General features: G+C 42.7%; 1 protein-coding gene across 2 annotated transcripts in view; it reads left to right on the top strand.

Annotated features, from left to right (window-relative positions):
• The window catches only part of RUNX1T1 (RUNX1 partner transcriptional co-repressor 1), a 213,184-nt gene that overhangs the window by 45,268 nt on the left and 148,817 nt on the right, over positions 1-19,099 (top strand). Inside the window, exon 1 of one of the 2 annotated variants that reach the window (XM_082258321.1) lies at positions 7,157-7,256. The exons of the other annotated variant lie outside the window; for it this stretch is intronic. The gene's annotated coding sequence lies outside the window, so the exon portion shown is untranslated. Of the gene's footprint in view, positions 1-7,156; positions 7,257-19,099 lie in introns of those variants that run through there. 2 annotated transcript variants of the gene reach the window in all.

Raw genomic sequence — 19,099 nt, 5'->3', positions numbered from 1 at the left:
CATACCACTGAGAAAAAGTAATATTTGTTTGGGAATTGCTGTTTCTCTCCATTTCCATAGCAATGCAACATGTTGAGATTTTGCAGTTTTTTTTTTTTCTCTCCCGTTTTTACGGTCGTCTTTGAAAGTTCCAGATTGTCGGTGACATATTTTTGGATGACTTATTACAGTTCAGCCGTCTATCACTTGACATTTCAGGTAGAATGGAAAGCAGACACAAATAGGGCATTGTGGGGGGGGGGGGGGGGTTGACAGCTTGAGCATATGTAGCAGACGCAGAATACCCACTGGAATATATAGAAAGGGTAAGAAAAACATACACTTTTCTGTTTTCAAAGGAAAGAATAACAGTAAAGATGTTCTAAAAACGTGTTTGTAAAAAAAAGGATATTGGTAGTCTTCTAAACTGGTTATACATGCCAAGTTGCTTCTGCCAAAATTGTTTCTGTTTTTGTGGAGTCTGGGGGCTGTATCACACACTGGCTTCTTTTATCTCTTGGCGACTGTAGAGGCAGTATTACCCTTCCATAGCGCTGCACCCCCCATTTTTGAGTCTCACATCTCTTGGAACCAGCAGGGTTTTTTCCAGTTAGACATACTGTATGTACTGCATGTTGAATAATGTCAAATAAATGCTAAAAGGCAGAGTAGGAGCCTCTAATAATTCTTGCATCAGCTGTGCAGGTGCAGACGTCAGGTCCCTGAGAGATAGAAAAAAGTGGTAGGTGAATTTATTTTCCAGCATCTCTTCCAAAAACTATAATATTACTGTTAGTTGAACCATTTCCTTATTGAAGGAATATACAATTTTTCAATGGTATCCAACATATCATTGAGTGGTTTATAAGATACACAGTTTGAAAAAAATATATATTTTAAGGCACCTAGCATGCATGTAGTGTTCTGAGACTTGTTAGTCATCATCAGTGAACAATATGGAGACCATAACTTCAGTAGGGCTTTGGGTGCAGTGAGAGAGCAAAACCATTGAAGAGGAACTTCACCTTCCTGCTATACAGGCATACCCCACTTTTAAGTACACAATGGGACCAGAGCATGTATGTAAAATGAAAATGTACTTAAAGTGAAGCAATACCTTTTTTCACTTCTCAATGCATGTAAATACACTAGCTCCATAGGAAATCTTGGTCAGCTTGACATGGCACTGCTCCCAAACCATAAGTGACAAGGACACCAAGCTTGGGGAGCATGTTAAGGGGATCCAGGACTATGACCTGGTAGATTACAAATTGGATATGTTGTAGTCATGGGTCCCCTCTCAGTGCTCCCTACGTTTGGTATCCCTATCACTTATGGTTTGGGTGCAGTGCCATGTTAAGCTGACCAAGATTTCCCATAGACGCCAATGTTAAAAACTGGGAGTAGTGCCATGCCAAGTTGATCAGGCTGTGTCTGTACTCGCGAGGGTATGTAAAGTGAGTGTACTTAAAACAGGGTATGCCTGTAATTGATTCCCCTCTTACCTGGTTCCTGGGCTCTCTACAAAACATACTCTGGCATGTTCAGCTGTAATCTATGCCCTACGCCACCATCGTCTAGGGTCCTAGTAGCTAGAAGCACAAACAGCACTTCCCAAGAGGCATGATTCACTAAAGGCATAAAAGTTAAAGTAATAATGAGCTGGGCTAAAAGGAACCAACGTACTCTAAAAGAGATCTGTATGAGCTGGTTGGACATCCCTTTCTGAAATGGGCATTCTTTTAATCTGTTGTTCTATTGTTTCATGTTTTATTTTTCTTGATTTAGAGCCCATTCACACTGCCGCGACTTGTCAGCCTGACAAGTCGCGGTCGGTCGCGGTCCATTGAGTAGTACAGGACCCGTTCTAATAGGAGCGACAAAAGTCGCTCCGACTTAGAAAAAGGGTCCTGTACTACTTTGGGGCGACCTGGAAGCGACTTGCATAGACTTCCATTATGTGAAGTCCCTGCAAGTCGCGCCGAAGTTGCGGAGCACGCAACTTCACAGGTCGCCCCCCGAAGTCGTGTCGCCTCAGTGTGAACCGGCTCTTACACATTTTTTTACTCACGGTGTTTCTTTGTGTGGTGCCTGTTATTATTTGTTTTTTGTTATTTTACTGTTCTGGGAAGGCTTTCCATAACATTTTGGCGTGTGTATTTAGGCATTTGTGTCTATTTAGCCAAAAGAGCATTTGAGAGGTCAGGTACATATATTGGACAATAAAACCTGGTTTACCAGTGGTGTTCCAATTCATCTCAAAAGTATTCAATAAGAGTGAGGTCAGGTCATTTGAGATCCTTTATCCTCGTCCAACTCCACAAACCAAACTTTATGAGCCTGGCATTGTCTATAGGAGCATAGTCATACTGGAAATTATTAGGCCCTTCTTCAAACTGTTACCATAGGATTGGAAGTGCCATATTATAAATGCAATGATCATGTGTCCATGGTCCTGATAATGAAGTGTATCATGGTCTACTATACTGTGAAACACCTCATTGCCTTCTTAGGACAAGTGTTGACAGTTTATCACGTTTATCTACCATAAATCCAGAAAATAAGATGTCTTCAGCTGAGGACATGTGTGTGGAGCCATGCAAATTATTCCATTATGAACAGTGGGTGACTATGCATCCATTTACATTACAGATACACCCTGAAATGTGAAGCCATTTATCCAGAGTTTATTGGCCCTCATTGGGTGTCTCATTTTTCACCTATATTTGGGTTCCAATTTGGTCCATCCAACTAAAATATTAATAGCACATTTTATAATGATAATAATTATTAATGGCAGTGCTGACCTCTGCAGAAACTGTCCGCATTGACACTGTTCAATTTAAAAAAAAAACTAATGGTAACGAGCTGTAAATTATCTCTCCAACAAATTGCTGTGTTGTAAATCACCCTGTAAGAGTGCCCTGTTTATGGCCCTGCAAGTGTAAAAGTGAACACCTCTACTGTTCTGTGTACTTAACCTGTCATCCATCATTAGGCTACTTTGTCATCAGGATATAAATCCATGCACAATCCAGACACACAGCATATTATTATTAGGATAACTGGAGATCCCCACTTACACAATAAGAAAGGGCAGGCTTCAGTCTGAGGTTATAATGAGATACTAGTGAAAACTGAGGACTAAAAAGCTGTCCATGGACATTCAGATGATGCATTTGGCCATTATGAAATATTTATTCAGCAACCAGGTTGAATGTATGAAATGCTGTGTAAAAAGTGGTCTTTATAGAATGATAAATCCATGAAGATAACCACTCTTACCCATAACATTTTAAGCATCTTAATCATCATGTGGATTTAATTTCACCCCATGGAAAGTGAAGTATTTATCGTATTTGGTCTAAAATGCATTAACAAGCCATCACAGTTTCCCCATATACAACATAATGATGTGTATATATGAAAGGAAACAGCTTTAAAGCCTAGTACACACGCAACGAATTTCCGCCGACCGGTCGTCCATCTTTTGTCCAGAGTGGTGTCTGTTGGTTGGAATGTGCCTAGACTGCACACGAATTTTCCTGCCCGACAAAATTCTACTTCAGAAGTGATGTCATGAGTTGGTTTGCTTTCTTTGTGTTCTTTCTTCACTGAGCATGCCCAGTCTTGCTCATAAGATTTTTCCCTGTCGAAATCTGTACTGACTGCTCGAAAATCGGACATGTTTTGACGGAAGACAAACATTTTATAGCCTGCACACCAGATTTTTTTCGTCCGAAAAGTCGGAGTCGGTTGTCGGAAGCATCATACTAACAAGCCAAAAATCGACAGATCGGTCGTGGGACGAAAATTCCCGGCCGAATTTCGACTCGTACCTTAATGGTACACTCTTGTACAGGGATTCCCAAACTAAGGCCCTGCAGTTGTTGTGGAACTACACATCCCATGAGGCATTGTAAAACTCTGACATTCAGGGACATGACTAGGCATGATGGGAATTGTAGTTCCTGAACAACTGGAGGGCCGTAAATTGGGAATCCCTGCTCTAGTAAAAAGAAAAAGAAAGAGATAAACTGGCTTAGTGAACACAGTCCACTACTTATGCAGCTCTAAATTTAATCTTGGCATTTATATTCGGCACTTTCCTGCCCCATAACAAAATTTCCATATTTGTTGCTGATTCTATCTTCTCCTAATTGCCATGTCAAGTTTAAAGAGAATCATCAGAATTTCAGAGATCGAAGATAATATGTTAACCAATGGTGCAATATTGTACCATATCCTCCAATTCCATTAAGGACATCTTGAAAGTTTGCAGTGGTTGAAAACCAATAGGTGCAATATTTTATTGCATTTAGCTAAACAGCTGATATCAAGTAAAGTTTGAAATATTTTAAACTGTATCAACATTTAGAAAATGGAACATCTATTTAATTATATATTTGTTTTTTTATTTTTTTATTGAACCTTTGATAATTTATCTGACTGTAACACTTTCCCGGTTATCTCATGGTGGTTTCTTCATTGAAAGCTAATCCATGTTTACATCTGGTGCAAATAATAATCCCCTGCTCATGTGACAGAGCATGCAGCCGCTTTTTGAGTTATGACATATACATTCTTGCTTTTATGATGGTGGAAATGGTTTACACATTGCCATACGGCAAAACTCTTTTTAATCCTAACCTTTAATGGAGTGGAAATAGATTGTAATGGACACAGCACTGGATAGACAACCTGTCCTCTCTCTAAACTTCCAATTAGAGGATATATCTGTTTTTTAAACATTTATTTAGGTCATCATCCAAAATCTGTAGAATCTGTGTTTAATATTAATTAATTCGTTATTTTATCTCTAGTTGTCATTTTATTTCATGATGAGTTTCTCCTAAAAATGTACAGTTCACCAACAAAAATAAAGCTTAGATGAAGAATTGTTATGTCCTATGTCATAGACATTTTCAGTTTCTCTTCTGTTAGGAGGGAAGGTGAGATTTGTAATCAGGTAGTTGTAGATCCTTTTAGGTTTAAGCAAAAAGAAAATAGCATAACTAGAGTATTTGACACCTTGACATGTTTTTTTTTTTTTTTTTTTTTTTTTACAACACCCCCCTGTTCTAAGCTGCAATAGGAATTAAATATGACAAATCATAATGGGCAGAAAAGAAACACAGACTGTTAAAATTGTAGCTTCACCTTTAAGTGGTTGTCATTGCAAAAGTGTGCTCTTACATTTGGGAGTCAATGTTAAAATGCCCTCTCATACTGGTGTTTTTTGGGGGAAAAAAAAGCCCCTGTACATTGGTGATCAGTATAGAATCAACCCCCTACACTGGATGTCAAGGAGAAATTGCCTAGTTACATTGGTGGTTATGGTAGGTGGGAAATCAATTTGCCACTGCTGACTGCACAAGGAACCCTTAGCAACCTATGTAGGAACCTTTGGGCTTCACATAATCGTGGTTGAGAAAGTCTGTACTTGTGATTCAAACTGTTTAAAAAAAGGATTTGATGTAAAATGTTGTCTGTTTTATACAGAATGTGAAGTAAGGGTGCAGCTGAGAAATAAGGGGCTGTGGGGACATTGGAGCACCCTGTCTTACAGCTACATGCACTATGCCCCCTGTAGTTTTCCACTAACCTTCCACCTAGGCACCCATTGGGGACATTAGAGCACCCTTTCTTACAGCTACATGCACTATGCCCCCTGTAGTTTTCCACTAACCTTCCACCTAGGCACCCCTTGGGGACATTAGAGCACCCTTTCTTACAGCTACATGCACTATGCCCCCTGTAGTTTTCCACTAACCTTTCACCTAGGCAGCCATTGGGGACATTAGAGCAACCTTTCTTACAGCTACATGCACTATGCCCCCTGTAGTTTTCCACTAACCTTCCACCTAGGCAGCCATTGGGGACATTGGAGCACAATGTCTTACAGCTACATGCACTATGCCCCCTGTAGTTTTCCACTAACCTTCCACCTAGGCAGCCATTGGGGACATTAGAGCACCCTTTCTTACAGCTACATGCACTATGCCCCCTGTAGTTTTCCACTAACCTTCCACCTAGGCACGCATTGGGGACATTGGAGCACCCTGTCTTACAGCTACATGCACTATGCCCCCTGTAGTTTTCCACTAACCTTCCACCTAGGCAGCCATTGGGGACATTAGAGCACCCTTTCTTACAGCTACATGCACTATGCCCCCTGTAGTTTTCCACTAACCTTCCACCTAGGCACCCATTGGGGACATTGGAGCACCCTGTCTTACAGCTACATGCTCTATGCCCCCTGTAGTTTTCCACTAACCTTCCACCTAGGCACCCATTGGGGACATTAGAGCACCCTTTCTTACAGCTACATGCACTATGCCCCCTGTAGTTTTCCACTAACCTTCCACCTAGGCACCCATTGGGGACATTGGAGCACCCTTTCTTACAGCTACATGCACTATGCCCCCTGTAGTTTTCCGCTAACCTTCCACCTAGTCAGCCATTGGGGACATTGGAGCACCCAATTACATTACAGGACATTACAGCTCCATGCTCTATGCCCCCTGTAGTTTTCCACTAACATTCCACCTAGGCAACCATTGGGGACATTGGAGCACCCTGTCTTACAGCTACATGCACTATGCCCCCTGTAGTTTTCCACTAACATTCCACCTAGGCAACCATTGGGGACATTGGAGCACCCTGTCTTACAGCTACATGCACTATGCCCCCTGTAGTTTTCCACTAACCTTCTACCTAGGCAGCCATTCTCAATTGCTGGGGGTTCCTTGAACAGTTGGTAATTAACCTTCTATTTGATGGTGCCTGCATAATTCTGGGGTCAACGCCACTTGACATTTGTCAGCTGCATGAACTCAATGATTTTTTTGGCTGTCTGTAAGGGTGACATTATGACCACCCCTGTAGATGAGGCAATCTTTCCACTAGCCACCAATGTAAGGGGCATTTTTCCGACTGATCACCAATGATTTGTATTTTGCAAGGGTTCCCTGAGACCTGAAAATTATTTCAATGGGTTCCTGTGCAGTAGAAAGATTGAGAAAGGCTGTACTATGAGTTATTCTGTGTGCCTTTGTCTGTACTTTGGTTACACAGAAAAAAACATATTGCAGTCCCAGCTATCAGCCCAGGGTTTACAGGAAAGACTGAATTTCCTCGTGCAAACGTTTCCATTCATAGCCCCATCTGATTTATCTCTTTCTGTTCTGGGATGGAGAAGTGGTCTACGGCAGCCTTAATGGGCTGCGCCCCACACAGAGCTCTGAGAATAATGTAACTGCGCTGGCTGATCCCAGGTCAGTATGATGCGTGAAATCAATTTATTTGAATCTCTTTGCCTCTATAGGAATTTGGCTGTTTGCCAGTTGTTTTCATTTAATGTCCTTTGTGTTGAACACAGACAAGCAGAATTGCTTTTGTGTTTTTTTTTTTTTTTTTTTCTTCGCTCCTCCGACGATTATTCGAGACCACATTATACTTAGTGATCTCTGAGATGTGAAGGGAATGGATTTTTGTATTGCTTTTAAAAATTCAGATGAAATTAAATTGCAAATGAATACATGGATAAATTATTAGCCAATTTACAATTCACAAATCATTTTACTGTGTTACTGGGAATAACAGCAATGCTGGAGGGCATAGCAAAAGGTTCGGCTATTTTCTGGATATGTTTTCAGGTAGGGAAGGGCTGGATAATATGTTTTGCATTGTTCCCATCAATCTGCAGGCACCATGCTGACATCACCGTGCATTCTATAATAGGTAATAAGACAACACCCATATCCATTTACTGGTCAGGAGAGCCTCCGAAAACAAATTGGCATGTATCCAATAAATTATAGAAAGAGAAATGATGTGTGCAAACCCATGGCAACCAATAAGAACTTATCTTCCTTCTGTTTAGCGTGGACTGATTAGTGAAAGCTGACTTCTGATTGGTTGCCATTGATTACTATCTTTTACATTATGGCATTTGAAGTGTCATTGGGCTGCCTTCCCCAAAGATGAGAGTATAAATACATTTTTTAAGAATTAGAAGAAGATGTTTTGGTTTTCTTTTCCTTTACTTGGATTTTAACGAAAACTCATACATACTGCTCTCTCTACCCTTGGGCAAGGTGACTGGTCTTGTCTCCGCCCCCTCCTGTCGTTTTCTGCAGGCAGCCTGTAGTGGGTGGGGTTTTCTGGGTCCCTCCTACCGCTCTGCACAGGCTATGTACAGCACATTGATGATGTCACTGCTACTTTTACAAGTTAACCTCTGGGTTTGCAAAGAAACAGTTGCACACAAAGTGGATATATATCCTTTGTGGCTATTGAGAAATATATTTAAATGACAGCTTCTGTGTCCTGAGTTCAGCTTTATTAATACCCAGGGCTTTTTTTCTTGGAGAATAGGTGCAGGAACTCCCCCCTTCTGAGTCACCCCTTGTCTCCACCCACTACCCACCTCTGAGCACTGTCCCTTGGTTCCACCCACTACCCATCTCTGAGCACTGTCCCTTGGTTCCACCCCCTACCCACCTCTGAGCACTGTCCCTTGGTTCCATTCCCTACCCACCTCTGAGCACTGTCCCTTGGTTCCATTCCCTACCCACCTCTGAGCACTGTCCCTTGGTTCCACCCACTACCCATCTCTGAGCACTGTCCCTTGGTTCCACCCCCTACCCACCTCTGAGCACTGTCCCTTGGTTCCATTCCCTACCCACCTCTGAGCACTGTCCCTTGGTTCCATTCCCTACCCATCTCTGAGCACTGTCCCTTGGTTCCACCCACTACCCATCTCTGAGCACTGTCCCTTGGTTCCACCCCCTACCCACCTCTGAGCACTGTCCTTTGGTTCCATTCCCTACCCACCTCTGAGCACTGTCCCTTGGTTCCATTCCCTACCCACCTCTGAGCACTGTCCCTTGGTTCCACCCACTACCCATCTCTGAGCACTGTCCCTTGTTTCCACCCCCTACCCACCTCCCACACAAAACAAAATACCTCACCCAGCAACAAAAGGTCCACCCCAGCATCATTAGACCCCCTCCAGTGCTACCAACAACGGCTCTCTCAGCAACCAGTATAAATGGATAAGCCAAAAATAGACCTCAACCTCAACAGGAGACTCCTACCAACAACATAAGACCCCCCCAGCAACAATAGATCCACCGGCAGCAACAATAGACCCTCACACAATACCAGACCCCTACCAGTGACAATAGATCCCCAAGCAGACAGCATCAAGAGACCCTCCAAGACACCCCACACCCCTTGCATATATTCAGTGCTGGAGGTGCCGGAACTGCGTTCCACCGCGTTCCTGCTGAAAAAAAGCCCTGTTAATACCAATCAATAGCAACCCTAAAGGTGAAAATTAAGCATTGTGTAAAGTTTAAAGAGGATGAATTAAAATACATGAGAGTGAACCACAGAAAGCGGGTTGATGAGCATTGGAGTATCTGCGTGTTAACTCAAAGCATAGGTATGAATGGGTCTTTATTCCTTCACCAAATATTGAGAAGGCCATTGGCTATAGCAGCCTTTCTCAAACTTTTTAATGTGGAGGAACCCGTGAAAAAACTTTCCGGTCTCAGGTAAACCCTGGTAGAATATAGTTAATGGTACATTAGTGTGATGATCACCGTTCTTTACACTTGTGGATAGTTGGGAGTGGGGAGAATCCCATCTTAACAAACAGCTATAAAGATTATTGTTGTTGGTGGTTCCTTATCTGAGAGGCAGAAATTGTTCAAGCAACCCCTAGCAGCCTCTGGAGGAACCTGCATGTTATCCCTGTGGCTGCGTGGGTTTTCTTTGGGTTCTCCGATTTCCTCCCACACTCCCCAAGACACGTTTGGTAGGATAATTGGCTCCTGTCTAAATTGGCCCTTGTATGTGTATGTATGAATGGGAGTTAGGGGCCTTAGATTGTAAGCTTCTTGAGAGCAAGGACTAATGTGAATGTACAATATATGTAAAGTGCTGTGTAAATTGACGGTGCTATATAAGTACCTGTAATAAATAAATAAAATAAAACCCTAGTTTAGAAAGAATAAGCTATAGGATACATCATAAGGCACTCCAATGGTATTTTGTCTTACTTTATTCTGCATCAATAGAATGAAGCCGATAGGTTAAAGACGAGACTGTTCATTCTGCAAAGTGAACATTGGTAAATAAAGTATTCACTTCAACCAACCAATCATGTGCTAGAAAAAATTCTATTTTTCTTACATTTCCCTTGCACACGATGTCATATCAAAGTAAATCCTATCACTGACTTTGTAAGATGAACGGCCTCTACTCCTTTAGTAAATCAATCCCAGAATAGAATAAATGTGAAGGCATGTTGCTGTTTTAATTTCTATGTAGTAAAAGTAATGTTAAAATAAAAGAAATACAGTATGTTTGATGTAAATAGAATCAAACAGGATGAAAAATGATTCATGATATTAATAAAAGCCGTTCTTCGTTGTAGGATAAATGGTTGCAGAGAATATATTGCAGACACTGTATTATTATAGAGGATTGCCTGTTCCATCTTTTTCTCCTTGTCCCCATTGTATACAAGGACTGGAGACACTGTGGAGATCAGCATGCTGCTTCCAGTTTATTCTGCATCTTCTCTATGTCACTGTCAGTGTATGACAAGTCCAGATCACACAGTCCAGGACCAGCCTGGCCTGCACATGTTTCAGTGGAGTGCTGAAACAGCACTGAGCTCTGTGGGGAATTACAGCTCATAAACAAGACTGTCTCTGATAATCTAGAGCCATATGGTTCCCCTACACTAAACCCATTTCACATATCCATCCAGGCACACTGCAAAACAACGCCACTGATTGCAAATGTGCTCAGGATCTGCATACTGCTGACTTTTACATAGGGACCCTGAGGGGATGTGTTTAACCCCTTCCCGACTGTGAGCGCCAAACACACACCGACCGGCAGAGCATGATAGGCAAAGAGTACATACAAAAATACAACAGAGATTCATAGAGGGAGGAGATAGATAGATAGATAGATAGATAGATAGATAGATAGATAGATAGATAGATAGATAGATAGATAGATAGATAGATAGATAGATAGATAGATAGATAGATAGAGTAAATACAGAAAGAGAAAGAAAATATAGACATTAAGATAAATTTGTTTATACAATATCTGACAGAAGAGTATGAAATCTATATAAAACATGGGGCAGTTCATGATATCATGTGTAACAGGGTTATGCATAAGGCCAGGAATTGGTATGAAGACACTTGTCACACACAGGCCATGTACAATGCACCCCTACATCACACACATGCCATGTACGATGCCCCCCCTACATCTCACACAGGCCATGTACGATGCCCCCCCTATATCTCACACAGGCCATGTATGATGCCCCCCCCCCTACATCTCACTCAGGCCATGTACGATGCCACCCATAGATCACACACAGGCCATGTACGATGCCCCCCCATACATCACATACAGGCCATGTACGATGCCCCCCCATACATCACATACAGGCCATGTACGATGCCCCCCCATACATCTCACACAGGCCATGTACGATGCCCCCCCATACATCTCACACAGGCCATGTACGATGCCCCCCATACATCACACACAGGCCATGTACGATGCCCCCCATACATCTCACACAGGCCATGTACAATGCCCCATACATCACACACAGGCCATGTACGATGCCCCCCATACATCTCACACAGGCCATGTACGATGCCCCCCATACATCTCACACAGGCCATGTACGATGCCCCATACATCACACACAGGCCATGTACGATGCCCCCCACCATACATCACACACAGGTCGTGTACAATGCCCCCCATACATCTCACACAGGCCATGTACGATGCCCCATACATCACACACAGGCCATGTACGATGCCCCCCACCATACATCACACACAGGTTGTGTACAATGCCCCTCATACATCTCACACAGGCCATGTATGATGCCCCCCATACATCACACACAGGCCATGTACGATGCCCCATACATCACACACAGGCCATGTACGATGCCCCCCACCATACATCACACACAGGTCATGTACAATGCCCCCCATACATCACACACAGGTCATGTACAATGCCCCCCATACATCTCACACAGGCCATGTATGATGCCCCCCATACATCACACACAGGCCATGTACGATGCCCCATACATCACACACAGGCCATGTACGATGCCCCCCACCATACATCACACACAGGTCGTGTACAATGCCCCCCATACATCACACACAGGCAATGTAGGATGCCCCCCATACATCTGAGGGAGGTGAGCGTGCAGTCCCTGTGTTAGTGCATAGACTTCTGTGGACAGACATGACATGCACACATCCAGCTGAGAGTGCCTTGCAGGTTTTCTAATAAATAAAGAAGTGTTTCTATGAAATGATTGCTTGCGAGTGAGAGAGCAGAAGGCATTATCAGTGAGCATTTGTTTCCAGGGGCTGGCCAGGATGGGGTGGGTGGGGGATGTGCAGCGGCAGGCTGTTCTTGCGGAAGCTGATAGGCAGAATATTGGAGCCGAGGCACCGGGGTCAGATCCATGCACGCTTCCTTGTTATAATTACCCGCAGAGCAAAACATCTCCTCACAGGGTGTGTGAACGGCCTGTATCTTGGGCTGCAGATCACACATCCTGCCGGTCTGTGACAGCGGCCTATCTGTGCACTGCCTGTGTTCCTTCCATTCACCGAGCCCATTGTGTGCAGCAGGGTTGGGTCAGGAACTGGCTGCTCTCCCTCTCCTCCTGCACTGCTGACAGACATGCTTTTTGCTCATACCTTGGCCTATGCCCAATGGCTGTGCAGGATCAGTCAGGACAACAAGGGACTGGGAAAGGGAAGACAATACAAGTAGCAAGTCTGGAATTTGATTTCCACCTGCTGCAACCAGGAGCAATGGCTGAGCGGCCTGGAGCCATTGTTCACATTCCACCTGTTATGTTTTTCTTTAGTGGTGGGCCAATGCAGTGTACAGGCCAAGACCTGCAGAAATAAATCTGCGGGGCAAAATGAAGGGGAAGCCGTGCCGGCCTGTGTCATTATATCAAAGGTAATAATAACAGGAATGATACATTTCCTCCGAAGAAAAATAAACTTAAAGTAGTAAAGCGCTGCGCAAACTGTCGACGCTATATAAATTCTGTGTAATAATAATAATAAAATAGAACTGAAGGCAAACATTTTGTAAACTAAGGAAGGGTTATAATCCCTCTTACTCCAAACACCCACGGGAGACTAGTCAGTTGACTTGGGTGCCGGAATGCACTACATGGAAGGCGGCTGTAGATGAGTGACCCTTTGGGTCTAATGCGGGTACACACTAGTAGAAAATCTGCCGAAAATTCCCGTCCCAGGTAAAATCGTCCGATTTTCGGCTAGTGTGTACACAACTTTCAGCAGCCGATGCCGACATTTTCAACGAAAAAAAAACGGAGGGACAAACACCAAACTTTTTTTCGTCCGTCGACCGATTTTCGTTTAATGTGGATGCAGTACGTCCGTGAAAAATCGGATACGAAAGACCGCGCATGATCTGAAGTTGCTGACAACCCGGAAGTCTAGGAACAAATGTCCCAAAATAAAGAAAAATCGGACGAGAAATTTCGTGAACATTTATGCACTGTCGACTAAAAACGGTAATGAACGCTGAGATATTTCGCCCGATTTCCGTCAAGTGTGTACGGCCCTTAAGGTTGGTTGTAGTATATGGTGAAAGTATATTCCATACCTAACAGAGGCACCTGGAGGATGGCAAGGCGGAAGCTTTATATACCTGTCAAGAACAGTAGTGCAGGATTTGGGGGAGCATCGGGTATTGGGATACTTGACGAGGCGGACGGGTGAGAGTGTTTATTTATGCCTATTATGAACAGCCAAGAGGGTCTGCAGCATCACTTGTCCAGCATGGATGGATGGGACTTCTCATGTGAGATATTTATCCACTGACTTTTGAAACCTCATCGCTGCTAGACCTGTATCTCTACGCTGGATAAACTGTGATTGATGTTTATGTATTTTAATTAACTCCCTTTATATTGGGGATTTGTTTGCCTGGTCTGTGCTGTTTGATTGATATTATCCTGCAGCAGCATGCTTTGAATATATGACATGAATAAAGCTGGATACATGCTATACAATTTCCATTAGATTTACCAAAACCATAAAATATGAGGTCCATCCTAAACATTTTCAATTTGTATGCAATCAGGCAGGCTCTTGCACTACATAGTTGAAGGTAAAGCTAAAGGAAATCGAACAACAAAAGTTGTATAGTGTGTATCTAGCTTAAAGCTGGATACACACTATACAATTCCCTTTCCATTTTTTCCTTTAGATTTACCAAAACCGTATAATAGGAGGTCAAACCTAAACACTTTCAACTTGTATGCAATCAGTCGGCTCTTGCACTACATAGTTGAAGGTAAAGCTAAAGGAAATCAAACAACAAATGTTGTATAGTGTGTATGCAGCTTAAGAAGCACTGCCTATGTACATATTGGTGCCTGACTTCTGAAATTTGTTGCTCTACCAATGAACGAAATATCCTGCATCGGCCATATTACATATAATTGGATTCAGGTTGCTTATATGCAGGAATGTTTGCTTCCGCAATGCAATCCAATTATAGACAGCCCATACATGTCTGTCCTTCCCAACATCAGACATCCCACATATGCTGGAATGTAGTTGTATTGGGCTCTTCATCCCTGAGTCGTTGACCTTCATACTTTAGTTCTCCCATGAAGTTATACTTTAGGTGGGCTGACAGTTTAGCGGATTTACGTCATGCTAGTTAACCCACCTTTTCAAGTGGCCACTTGTAAGGTCTGATTCATGTCAGTGGGAAGACAACATTGTCTAAGGTTTTGGTGATGGTTGTGTTTGTAACTTTGTTTGACATAATTCCATCCAGTTATAAATATTTAAAAAAATTGGTATTCAATAAAATGTACTATTTTTCTAACATTGGTCCTGGTTTATGCCGCATTAATCTTGAAGTAACTAACTGCTTTCTTGGCGTAAATCCCACCCCCCCCCCCCTTCTCTATCAGTTATAACCCCTCTTAGCCTTCCGTGTCCCCTTCTTTTCCTGTCCCCAAGTTACAACAGAAAGTGACAGGAACCAGAACTTGTGCCCCCCCCCCCCCCCCCATTGGAAGATTCCCCCTCTTTTCCTGTTCTGATGGAAGCCCAACTTTTTTAATAAAACCCCAATTTTACAGGGGATTGACATTTTTTTTCCCCTGCCTTTAAAGTGACATTAAAGGCATATTTTTTCTTTTTAAATAACAAACATGTTATACTTACCTGCTCTGTGCAGTGGCTTTGTCCAGGGCAGCCCAGATCCTCCTCTTCTTGGGTCCCCCACTGGCACTCCTGGCTCCTCCCTCCTGTTGAGTGCCCCCAGAGCAAGCAGCTTGCAATGGGGGCACCCAAGCAGGTGCTGCTCTGCGTGCCTATGTAGACATGGAGCCACGGCTGCCCCCCCCCTCTCCCCATTGGCTCACTGGCTGTGATTGACAGTGGCTCCCGCTGGTGTCTCAGCCAATGAGGAGGGAGAGTCCTCGGAAAGCTGATGATATTATGCAAATCGCTGGATTAAGGGGGAAGCTTAGGTAAGTATTGGGGCTGACAGCGATGCTGTACACAGAGGGCTTTTTACCTTCATGCATGAAGATAGAAATCCTGCAGCCTTTAGAAGCACTTTAAATGCCCCTCCATCCTCTGCTGCGTGTGATACAAGAAGTTGTTGCCCCCAGACACAATGCAGCACAAACACCCCAACCATCTAAATCACAGATTGCATTTTTTGGAACATTTAAAGTTTTTTATTTCTTCATTCCAGATACTTATAGCAACCAATCATAGTTACGATAACTGTTTGCTTACAAATTTAAAGATGAGTTCTGATTGGTTGAATATCTCTTTGCAGCATTTGTGAACTGCTTTCTTTGTTTGTTTTTTTTTTCTAGCATAATCCAATGCATCAATTTTATTACTTGTATGTTTTCAGTAAAGGCAAGAGTGGCATTTAAATAGTGGTCATTTATTTTGTTCTCGTCACTTATCTTTAGTTCCAACTGATAAATCACTTCCACTGTGAGCGCAGATTCATATCATTGCTCAGTAGCGCCACCTGGCGGATCCTAGGACTAACTGCGTCAGCATGGAAATTCATTGCATTCCACACATTCCAACTAGGAGTATGAGTAAGCAGAGTGCATCCTGGTGACAAGTGAGGAAGAAATATGGGTTAACCAAACACCCTTCCAGCAAGTAACTCATTGTGTTCATTTTAAGAGCTGCAAGTATATACACTGGGCCTCGATTAACTATGATTGGTGGCTGTGGAGGAATGGGAATTGTTGCACCTTACATGTGATGTTTGCGCATTGTATTTCAAATAAATTATTACAGTGCAATGCTTTTAGTTTGTTAGGCGCATAGTTGAAGGTTTGGAATTTGTGCAGTTTTTAAACCCATAATCATTTTTAATAATCCATTATTATTTGAAATATTTCTTGTTCAAAAGGTTCTGTTGAAGGTTTTGCATACACTGTAGTATGTAGAAGAGGAGCCCAGAAAATAAAAATATATTTATATTCCATTTTTATTTCACTTTCTCAATCGCAGTGCCAAAATGAACTGCAAAGCATGTTTTCCCAGCCTAAAGGCACCAGCTCAGGCTATGGTTGGGTACACTCGTCAGATTTCAGAACATGATTCACCATGTTAGTATCTGATGACTTCTTTACTTAAGCCTCGTACACACGCTATGAATTTCCGCCGACCGGTCGTCCGTCTTTTGTCCAGAGTGCGTGTCCGTTGGTTGGAATGTGCTCTAGACTGCACACGAATTTTCCCGTACGACAGAATTCTACTTCAGAAGTGATGTCATGTGTTGGATTGCTTTCTTTGTGTTCTTTCATCTCTGAGCATGCCTAGTCTTGCTCATAAGATTTTTCCCCGTCGAAATCTGTACTAATGAGACAAAAATCGTACGTGTGTTGACAGAGGACAAAAATTTTAATGCCTGCACATCAGGATTTTGTCATCCGAAAAGTTGGAGTCGGCTGTCGAAAGCACCATACTAACAATCCGAAAATCGGCAGATCGGTCGTCGGACGAAATTTCCCTTCCGAATTTCTTATCGTGTATATGGGGCTTTAATCTTAACCTTTTCGTGTTAAAGCTGAACTCCATGCAAGCAGCTTAATGCACACATATTGAAATTCATATATCTGATCCGCCTTACCTGACAAAAGAGTTGTCAATGCCGGTTCACTGGTGCGACATACGCTCCGACTTTGAGAGCACATGTCGCATGACATGTATAATTCAATGATTCCCTATGAGAGCCTTCTTAACTGGTCCGACATGTGTTGGTCTGACTTTGGAAAAGGTTTCTGCACTACTTTGATCAGACTTTGGTCCGATATCAGCCCATTGAATATCATTGAAGTCATATCCAGTTCAGGTCAGCATCCTAACTGATCCGACTTGTGCTCAAAGGCAAAAGTTATGACTGCTGAGAAGCATAGGCTCATTTATGAGCAGTTAATAAACCAATACCTTGCCCCCCAAAAAGACACAGAAGCTGATTTAGTTGGAAATAGGGCAAGGCCACAGCTTTATTGAACTTTGCAAAAGTAACAACTTTACCAAACAACAGTGCCAGTCACGGTTATACTGTGAGCACCCGACAATGCCAGTCACAGTTCTACCATAACCAGCCATAAAACATAAACTTACATAGTCTAAGAGGCCTGTCCTTACCATCAGTGCCAGACAGACATTAGACTGACCCCAGAATTTAACTTGAGGGCATAGCCCATAAAGCAACATCAATTGTTGGCTAGGTCAAAACCGCCAATAAAGCTGTGGCAAAACATCACAGCGGGCAGGGGGGTGGGCAACAGCTGAATCTGTTGGATATGCCCCAGCGTAGCCTTTTCATAGAGTTCAGGTTCCACCCAGTCACCTCAGGTCTTTGTAGCCAATCCCAAGGGATCTACTTAACTTCTCTTTTAGGTTCACACCCACAGTGGCGCCATGCTTCCAGCAGTCAAGGCTCCCTTTCCCTAAAGGAGGTTCAGGGGGCCTTCATTACTGCAAAATATATAAAAGAAAATCCCAACCCTTACCAGATCCAAGTTGCACTTGTAAGAGTAACCCCAAAACTTGACTGTTGAAGCCAGATTGAAAATTATATTTATTTAGACAAACATGTAGATAGGAAGCCATGTTTGGAGAGCAAGTCAATCACATTACATTCTGTTGGCTTAAAATGAACATTGCTCTATATGACTAGGGTTTCCACCCACTAGTGTATAAAAGTGTATTAGAAACCCTAGTCATATAGAGCAATGTTCATTTTAAGCCAACAGAATGTAATGTGATTGACTTGCTCTCCAAACATGGCTTCCTATCTACATGTTTGTCTAAATAAATATAATTTTCAATCTGGCTTCAACAGTCAAGTTTTGGGGTTACCCTTACACACTCATCTCAAGTCGGAATCTGTTCATTAAAGTCTAACCGATGTTGCAGGGCAAAGACGTATCGGAAGTCATGGAACTTTCATGTTAGAGCAGTGTGAACCCAGCCGATCTGTTTGGCCTGTGTTGTGTTTCAGGCTTCCTTGCCAGACAGCAGAGCCAAGTCCCTGAAAGCATGCAGATTTGACAGTCCAAAGGCATCACCACCCCTTTCTGAGCTCACTCTGCTTTCTCTTCCTGTCAGTAAAGCACCATTGTTAGACTGATAACACTGCACTCTTCAATAGAACCAGACTGGCCACAAGTTCTCTCCCAATGCGGACTACTCTGCAGATCACAGCTGTTCTAATACCATACAGTTTAATGTTATTATTTTTGCATTGATCAAATATTCTATAATGTATTGTTTTTTTTAAAAAAAAGCCTGTAGCATTGTTGTACCGTGTTTTCCACGGTAAAACAAACTCCAAACATTGTTATGGGAAACTGCAGAAAGCATTGATGATGTGCAAAGTGAACCATCCTATTGTAGTAGATTTAAGTTTACTGTTCTTACATGTCTGAAGAATAATCAAGGCAAATTTGTGGCTAACAACATTTGCAGGTTTTCCTCC

This window comes from Pelophylax lessonae, assembly GCF_965119305.1.
Source record: "Pelophylax lessonae genome assembly, chromosome: 5".
Taxonomy (NCBI): Eukaryota; Metazoa; Chordata; class Amphibia; order Anura; family Ranidae; genus Pelophylax; species Pelophylax lessonae.
This window is presented reverse-complemented; position numbering and strand designations above follow the sequence as displayed.